An 8,304-nucleotide genomic window follows, 5' to 3' on the forward strand; every position below is an offset into this window, starting at 1 on the left:
TAGCATATGGACTTTGTTTCTGAGTCAAAATTCTGTTTCTTTCTCTGAGTTTTGACCTTCAAGCTCCTCATTAAAACTGTTGCTTTTGGCAGAAGCGAAAGCTCTCGACCACAAAATAAGGAGGAGGAGGGAGCAGTGATGAAATGGAAAAAAAATCAGGCATCTGACCAGAATCTAGACTGTTGGAAGAATAACATTCCCAAGTTATTTTTCCCACCAGAAATAAGGGAGAGAAAGGCCACAGTAGCTTTTGAAACTGTAAGCTGCAGGAATGGTGGGATTTGTGGGTTAAAAAAAAAAAAGAACAGTGGTACTCCTATTTCACCCAATGCTGTCTAAACTTTCTATAAAATGGAGAAGTGCTATCATTCCCTTGGGGATACTCAGGGGATGAAGTGATATCAGGAAACAAGTCTGCCGGGTGATTTTGCTTTCTGCCTTCCCCTCCTCACCCTGCCACCCACCTCCAGTTCTTGGGGCAGCCAGGTGAGCACCTCCAAACAGCGCGGAGCCAGCCGGGTCCCTTAGCCCTGCGAGGTGCCTTCCCTGCTCACCAGGGTTTCCTCCCACAGGAGAGATGCCTTCTGCAAGTAAAATCCATAGCTCTAGGTAATGCCTAATTCCAGCCTCGTCATTTCCTGATTGTGTCTGATTCAATGACGAAATCTTGTAGAGATTCTGTTTTACCTATCATGGCCCAAATACAGAGGGGGACACCAGTCAACGCCTCGTTGTTATGGTCAGATGGGTTTGTATCCCTCAGAGGAGAAAGTCACAAAAGAGGACGGGAGGGAGATCATACAAGTGTGATTTTCAAAGATCGCTGTTTTACCATAGCAGTCGTTAGCCTATTTCACCAACCTCCTTTGGCTGCTGCTGCTGTGGTCTTGCAGACAGTTCCTCTCTGCTTGTGCCCTGCAGCGCACGCCCACTGCTTGGGATGAGGTGTGTGCACGTGTGTGTGTGGGGGGGGGTGTGGGGGGTGTGGGGGGTGTGCGTGTGCACGCACATAGCTTTGCCTTTTGCACCATCCGGGCAAGGCACCACGGCAGGAATCTGTTTCAGGTGCTGTGGGGCTGGGATAGTTAGCAAAAAACAAAAAAACCCAACCAACCAAACAAAAAAACCCAAAAAACCTACCAGCTAAGGAGGAGCATCAGAAAGAACAGCTTTGGAAAGGAACGGGCTGTGCACTTCTTTGACTCTGAAACTGCCTGAAGTTAACAGCTCACATAAGAAGAACAAACTGGCGGTGCTGTAATTGAATTTTTATGGAAATAAACAGGTGGCAGATTTACTATGGCTGCAGGGATAGCAGGGGGTGAAATGCTGCAGCCACATTAACCTGTTTAATTTAATAGCCTCTCTACTCCAAGAGAAGAAAAAAAAAAGATACTGTGCAGTTAGTTCAGTCAGCTGGATGCCAAATGTAAATAACTACAATTACCCTACTATGCCCATGTGCTGGATGGGAAAGGGGCTTTGTGCCAGCTCTCACTTAGTTGTCATGTTTATTAATTAAGCTCCAGGAAGTTTAAAAAAAACCCAAAAGTTTTCATGAAAAATCAAGACGCGCAGGAGGAGCATGCGTATGGCAGCAAGCGCAGGGCTTACCTGGGTCCCCTCCGCAGCGTCTGCTACTCAAACCCAGCCCCGCAGCCTCCCTGTCAGAGAGATGCGACCCCGTCCGTCGCTCCGTGCCAGGCTACCGCCTGCCGGGCGATGGAAAACTGGTCAGCATTTAATAGGAGCCTCTAACGCTCACAGGGAACCTGCATCAAATTAGCACAGGGAATCCAAACCCATTATGTATTTATAATCAAGGTAATTGTATGGGGAGGGCTGGAAATATTAGATTTAGCTTCTTTCTCCTTAACTGATGGTGTGAAACAAAAATAGGCTGAGGCATTAGTAGCGCTATATTTGCATCCTGGCACGTTAGAAGTGTGTGAAAGAAACGCTGCTATAATATTCGAAGAGGGCTCCAGGGCAGCCCTATAAAATTACACATTAAGGGAACGGTGAAGCTGCACGGTTAGGCAGCCGCCAGCCAAAAATGGGTTCCAGGGCTCTGCCCCTTGTGCATCTGGATGATGATACAGCCTTCAAGTATATGATCAGTCTTTAATGGTGAAATATAATAACGACACATTTCCTGGGGCACTGCTCTCGCTAAGTTTGTGTAACCCCCTACACCTGTAGGTAAGTAGCCATTAAAATCCTTTATACATAGTACTTTTAATTCAAGCAAATGAATGTACTTCTCCAGAAAATTGCTGTGTTGAAGAAAGGGAGTCGCATTTTCTGCTAGTGTGTACTGGCATTGGCTCTAATAAAGCTACAGCAATTTATACGAATTGAAGATCTGGTCCAAGTGATCATGTAATTAAAGACTGCAATGCAATTGCATCTCATTAGTATGGCTGAGATATAAAGTTTTAATTTTGTCACTACCTGCCTTCTGAGCAAAATATCTGGGTTTCGAATGTACTCTCACTGTTAGTCTTTATGTAATTTCCTAGTGATCTTAAGACGACTATGACTGAAAACAAGATCCCATAATTTGAAACACTTCAGCAAGACATGACTGGAAAAATGCACATTGAGCCATGCCTCATTCCCTACGCTCTGTGCAATATACAGACTGCACACACAAGAATCTTTCCTTATTCCTCACTAATCTTCAGTAAATTATTGCTTTTTCTCATTTAGTCATGGACAAAAAAAAAATCCTGCCTTCCTTTCTGAACATTTAACGGTTGCTGCTCAGCTTACTAGACATCTTCAAAACCCTTCTCATTGTACTGTTTTGCTGCACCTGCCACTCTAAATGACCCAAAAAGGTCAGGAGGACGGCAAAAATGGAAAGGAGTTTTTAAAGAAAAATGTCTTTTAAAACACAACAGGTAACATGTGGCTTGGGAAACGGAAGGCCATTTTTCTATTGTTCTAGGTATTCTCTAAATCCCAAGAAGAAAAGCAGGACCTCCATTTTAAAATTGTGCTTTCTGAAAGAATGCTGATTTTGAGTAGTTACGATAATAAAAGCATAAAACAAGTGCAGAACAAGGGCCAGGTTTTCTGTCCCCAATAACGCATCTAAGCAAACAGTAAACACCAGTAAGACTGGCACGTTGCAAACCCTAACTGCTGAAGTACAGCTCGGTCTTAGAAACAACGACCTTCCTCTTAGCTGTGATCTGTCTTAAATGTTGCAACGCACAATTAGTGTATGCAAAAGATACAAGGTAATGAACCTGTAAGCTGAGGGTAAAAAAATAATCTGCTATGGAGATCATTGCCATCATCTTTACTTCTCTCAACAGCCTTGAGCCTGCTCTGCGTAAAGTCACCGTGGGCGCACCCCTAGTCCTGAGGGTCAGTTCACCCCCTAAAAACCACTAGTATGGCCTTGCAGGGTGAGACACCCCCCCACACACCCCCCCCCACACCCCCTTCCCAGAAGGAGCACGAAGCGGGGCAGAAGCGAGGGGACACCGGCTCCTTCCCCAAACGGGCAGCTCGGCCCCGCAGCGCCGGCCGGGAGGCAGCACCCGGGGTGCCGCGGGAGCCTGAATTTGGAGCCGGGTTGTTGCTACCACCTAGTGGGAATTCCTGGGAGAACGGACCCACGCGGGGCAGAAAAAGCAGCTCCGAGGAATCCGGCTCATCAGCAAAATCCCCAGCACGCCCGCAATTGGATTGAAATTACAGTGAGAAGGGTTAAAAAAAAAAGGGGGGGGGGGGGGGAGAGATTAGCAGTCTCCTGGTGTTTGCTCCTTCTCATGGAGGTCTTCAACCCAGCAGAAAGACTTGCTGGAAAATGTTGTCTTTGAGCCAAAAGCAAGTCGGGGCTCTTGAAAAGCAGGCAGGCCTCTGTCTGGTCCCTGGTAGGGAAGGGTGATCCATGCTCTGTGTCTTCGGACTATGAGAAACAGCCTCAGGTCTGCAAACTGAAAGCTCGGTATTTCTTAGTATTGAAGCTCCCACTAAAATTCTGAAACATCATCACTACAATTGGAAATGAAAACAATATAAAGTCATTTTGCTGGCATCAGATCAGATTTTTTGATTTTTTTTTTTAATATAAATATATAAAAAGAGTGTTTCTCTTTTTCCCTTGAAATTCTGTTAAACTTCGGGAGGGTTGCTGTTCTAGAAGAAATATCTTCGGGCTCCCCAGTCCCTCACAACACTAGGATTTAGCACGCTGGGAGAAGACATTTTTATAGGCAAAATATGCAAAATATTGCACTGATGGGGATCTTCTTCCTTGGAAACCTGTGTCTAAACTGGCCACTACAAGCCATAAATGCAGGAAAATTATGTTGCTTCTCACAGTGGTATAGGATAATGAAAGTGTTGAACCTAGAAAAATATGATACAGGTACATAAGTGTCTTGGGAGGCTGAAGAAATCATAAACCACTCATGCTTTTCTCTTTTTACTATCAGAACCCCATAATGCCTACATAGTGTTTTATCACCAGTTTTTCCTCAGTTGGTTCTTTATATGCAATGGTTACAAATAACTCTTATAGGTCGTGGCGTAGTATTCAGTTATGTAGTACTGGTAACCTAAATACTCAGGTTTTATTTCTTCTTCAGGGAAACAGGGGAGGGTTTTAATCCAAGTTACTCTTTGGCACGCATGCATGAGAAGTTAATATTGCTTTGAATGAACAAAAAATTTAAGTAAACCAAATAGCTACTAAAATAAATTTGGAAGACTTTCCCCCTGACAGGATGATAAATATTCCAAGGAACCCAGTTCTACATACGTACAGGAATTTTACAGCTGTTCTGATACACATTCAACAACGTAAGTGTAAAAACCACTGCAAAAACAAAAGCCAAAGAAATTTTTTTGTATATCTGTTTATCAAATTCCCCAAATCTTTTTGCATCTTTTGTGCTGTTGTCTCATCTTTTTCTGGCTGGCCTTTTTGTTGTTGTTTCTGTATTTGGATATTGTCACTCAAACATCTCATGTTTATTTCCCAGAGCAGTATTTTCAGTCCAGAATAACACATGCAACTTATATTTAGGTCTTTTGATACTGATTCTTGCTTTATTTTGGGGGGGGGTGGTGGTGGTGTTTTTTTATTTTATTACTTGCACAATGGCTTCTTTACAGCATTATGCTTCAAAACATGCTGCAATCTCATTTTTCAGAAATACATCATCTTGCTTACATTTTTATGGGTGCATGAGCCTCATAGAATATTCTTCATTCTTCCATTGCAGAAGTATTAAAAAGCCTGTGCTTTTTGTTTCACAGAATTTTGGTTTCATTTCACAGTGTTTTATGTAAAATGTTCTTTCAACTCTAATCTGAATAAGTGTGATACCCTTGAATCCCAAGCACGTAGAAGAAAGAGAAATTCTATCTGACCTCGAGTTTAATCTGGATTCACATCACCTCTATCCAAACTCCTTTTTTTTTTTTTTTTCCCCCCCCAGATATAGTAGTCCAAATTTTAAACCAAGCAAAAATCAACTCACATCCAACCTAACATCAGCGCAGAGTCATCTGAAATGTTTGGGAAGCTCTTATAATGGTGAAGCAAGCACAACTTCACTTCTACCTGTAAGCTGTAAGATAACTTGAATGGCAGGCCAGAATAAGTCGCATGGCTCTGAAATTTATTTCACACTCCAACTCTGAACCATCCCAACTGAAGCACCACCGCCATTTCCATATTTCCATTTGTTTGCGAATGATCACATCGCTAGGTGTGTGAATGCGGCATGTTAACTCGAAGGGCCCAGAATCTCTGCTTATCAAAATCAGCTGACATCAGTGGAATTGGTTAATTTACACCATTTAACCATCTGGCCCTCTGGCATTTTCTATCAAATACAGCTAGAATAACAGCTGAGTAGCTAAGCATAAACTAACAGATAGTGAACGTATGCAAAACAGTTGTACATTTTGTAATTGGAATGTTAAGAAATAGATTTTCCAGATGAGACTTAGCTCTCCGTCTGGCACTGAATGTGCCTTCACCTGACATTTGGATGCTGGAAATAGCGAGCTATAATCTGCCTGTTGGTAATACGCAGAACTATTGCAGGCTGGACACACACAGACCACCCGGCATCCGTGCCCTGGCAAATCCCCTGGAGCGTTCACCGGCAGGCGTTTCCCTCAGCACCTGGGGACACGCTGAATTTCTCCTGCTGAAGGGGCTCCACTTGCAAAATTCAATATTAAACCGATGAGGAACCCCAGCCCTACGCTCAGGGAGTTAGCATCTCTCTTTCTCACAGTAGTGATAGAAACCAAAATCCCCTCAAGCCCTCAGAGACCTTGGAGTGACACTGCTGGCCTCTCCAAGGTTCATTTGACTTCTCTGCTCGTTTGCTTGTTTGGAGGGGGGAGGCACTGACCAGCCTTTGCCCCCACCTCCTAGCCAGCCTTCACAGCTCTGAACCCTGATGTACACAGAGACCTTTCCCTCCCTGATTTCTGAGTATGGCATCTAAACCCTTCTCTTCCTTTCTGCTGGCCAGGCTCAACAGCTCTCCCTGCTCGGCATGCCGGCTTTTACAGACCCCGGTCTTAGTCCCTTAAGGTGCCGCGCAGTGGTATTCGAGTCCGCCTGGGTGTCGGAAAGGCTGTGGCTACGTGAGCACGGCACCCATCGATGACAGGGCAGGGCTGCGTGTGCCCGGGGAGGCTGTTGATCGGGCAAGGCCCTGCTTCCTCCGGGACTCCATCCAGCTCTCGCAGCAACGCAAACCGCCTCTCCCTCTGCATCGGCCCCGGGCCTGCAAGTTTGATACCACAGCGCTAAGCCCACTCGGGAATCTAATCTTGGGGTTTCTGCGGCTGGAACAGGCTTATTCTCCTGTCGATGTGGCAGTAAGAGAACTGGCATTTTTGTTCTCTTTTTGGGATCTGAACCCAGACCTAAAAACCTTCTTCGTACTTCTATCATCCCTTAAAATCTGTGCCATGTGTCTGCCGAAGCTGTTTGTCTCTGCTTCAACAACGACACCAAAATACTGCAGTCGCTGCCCAAACGCCAGTCACTCCCATCTTCTCAGTAGGAAAAAAAAAAAAAGGATCTTTGATCTAAGCTACTTATTCATCCTGCCCCACACCTACTACTACTGCTAAAAAACATAACACACTGGAGGGAGATTGTGCTGTGTTTCATGAACATTCATTGCTGGTGCTAAGGGACATACCCATCTGTTATTTGCTCTCAGCTTTGCTTACTGATAAAACAGGAAAGACAGCTTGCTGATGGGCTCTTTGAAGCAAAAGGCTTCCCTCTTTTTTACAATTAAAGTCTATAAATTATTTTTTTCAGTGGGCGGCATGCAACCTACCTCGAATCAAAATTACTTCTACTAAAGTAAAACTAAATATTCTGTATAATTTTTTGTATCACGTCACTTTGAGTGATGGAAGCTTACAGCAGGGTAACGCTCCTTAAAATATATTGAATTGGACTTTTTCCCAGCACAATCTAGCTTTGTGTTATCGGGGTTTCAAACATACGCTCTAGTGTGTTTTTTCAGCTATGCTGTGATATAAAAATGTGTAAGGGAGTTAGTGTGTTCTGGCTCAGGGACCCGAGAGGGAATTAAGGGCAGAGAGCAGGCAGGAGGACGTAGCTGCCTGTAGGATGGATGCTATGACAGATACTGGGCTATGTCCTTTCAGCGGTTCTCTCTGCTTATTTTTATGGCCATCATAGATCCCAAGAACATCCCAGTACTGAAGACAGCCCGCTAACACACTGGGAGTGACCTTAGCTGTTGGACACACCATACAAATCCCCTCCAGGGCCTGCTGCATCCAGCAGAACGTTGGAAGTCGTCCTCCACTTTGGGGTCTCTCAACGCAGCCAGGGGCACTGGGATAGAGAAGGTCCTGCCAGAGCAGGTCTGTGCAGGGACTTGGGTCTTGCCGTGATGAGCAGCACTCCTATCACTTCATTTCTAGGCATCTTGCTGACCCATCCCATGCCAAGTTGTCGTTCCTGAAGGTGTAGTTCTCTGCTGTGCAGAGAACAAACATAAAGGCATAAAATTCATGCCAGGAGTACACTTACCCCAAAAAAACATAAAACCCCCTTGCTTTTGTTGTGCTTCTACTCTGCACTTGCTCAGACACATTGCCAACCACCACCAATCAGTTCATCAGCTCAGATTTAACACCCAGAAATATGAAAAGCCCCCTAGAAAGCTTCCAGTTTTGCCAAAGAAACCCGTAACCTGGCAGCGACCCATCTAACACGTGGTACCTGTGCCACCCTTCAAGCCCCGCCAATGGACCGCTGGCCAGGCA

This window comes from Balearica regulorum, chromosome 4, assembly GCF_011004875.1.
Source record: "Balearica regulorum gibbericeps isolate bBalReg1 chromosome 4, bBalReg1.pri, whole genome shotgun sequence".
NCBI classification, from domain to species: Eukaryota; Metazoa; Chordata; class Aves; order Gruiformes; family Gruidae; genus Balearica; species Balearica regulorum.